Source organism: Micropterus dolomieu, unplaced genomic scaffold, assembly GCF_021292245.1.
Source record: "Micropterus dolomieu isolate WLL.071019.BEF.003 ecotype Adirondacks unplaced genomic scaffold, ASM2129224v1 contig_1266, whole genome shotgun sequence".
NCBI lineage: Eukaryota > Metazoa > Chordata > Actinopteri > Centrarchiformes > Centrarchidae > Micropterus > Micropterus dolomieu.
The window spans coordinates 1-1,088 of record NW_025730256.1 but is presented as its reverse complement, the minus strand read 5'-3'; the positions used below and the strand labels follow the sequence as shown (position 1 = coordinate 1,088).

The 1,088-nt window shown below is 55.1% G+C and overlaps 1 non-coding gene across 1 annotated transcript; it reads right to left on the bottom strand.

Annotated features, from left to right (window-relative positions):
- Nucleotides 1–69: 69 nt before the first annotated feature.
- LOC123964229 lies at nt 70–189 on the bottom strand. Its single transcript, XR_006823376.1, has one exon. It is a non-coding gene; the product is annotated as a 5S ribosomal RNA (ribosomal RNA).
- Nucleotides 190–1,088: the final 899 nt, after the last annotated feature.

The following is a 1,088-nucleotide window of genomic DNA, read 5'->3' as shown; positions in this document are numbered from 1 at the left end:
AAAGAGACGTTCAAAAGATCTCCTTTCACCGAAGCGCCCTCTGCCGTTTTTCAAAGGCGAAGCGAAAAGGGCTTACAGCACCGGGTATTCCCAGGCGGTCACCCTTCCAAGTACTAACCAGGCCCTGCTCTGCTTAGCTTCCGGAGATCGGACGAGATCGGGCGCTCCCAGAGCGGTGTGGCCGTAAGCCACTGAGGCGCCCCCAAACGGCCCTTCAAAAGATGTTCTACGGCTAATTGACAAAAACTGTATTCTGCCCATAATGTCCAAGGTGCTCCAGAGTCACTTGGAATCCACAGGCACTGATTCCTGGGTAAACATCCAGGAACCGGGACACCGTTCACGCTGGCAGTCCACAGACAGGAATAGGCACCCGTTCCCGGGTATGGGTACAGCGACAAGGCCACCTTCAGCCGGAGGTCCTCACTCACAAACAGACGCTCATTCCTGGGTGGACATTCAGGAAAAGGATCCAGTCCGCCTGGAAGTCCCTAGCCAGGATCAGGCGCTCTCCCGTCCAAGTCCTAAGCAGGCCCTGCCAAGCCTGGCTTCCGAGATCAGGCGAGATCGGGCAGTCCCAAGCCGGAATGTCTGTAATCTGCCTTTGCACACCCCAGAAGGGCCTTCAAAACACGATGTAACATTTACACAGCACTGAGTACAGGATAGGGAGAAAAAGAAGCAGCAGCAGCGCCCCCTGCTGTTTCCTAAAGAGACGTTCAAAAGATCTCCTTTCACCGAAGCGCCCTCTGCCGTTTTTCGAAGGCGAAGCGAAAAAGGCTTAAAGCACCGGGTATTCCCAGGCGGTCACCCGTCCAAGTCCTAAGCAGGCCCTGCCAAGCCTGGCTTCCGAGATCAGGCGAGATCGGGCAGTCCCAGGCCGGAATGGCCGTAAGCTGCCTTTGCACACCCAAGACGGGCCTTCAAAACACGATGTAACATTTACAAAGCACTGTGTACAGGATAGGGAGAAAAAGAAGCAGCAGCAGCAGCAGCAGCAGCGCCCCCTGCTGTTTCCTAAAGAGACGTTCAAAAGATCTCCTTTCACCGAAGCGCCCTCTGCCGTTTTTCAAAGGCAAAGCGAAAAG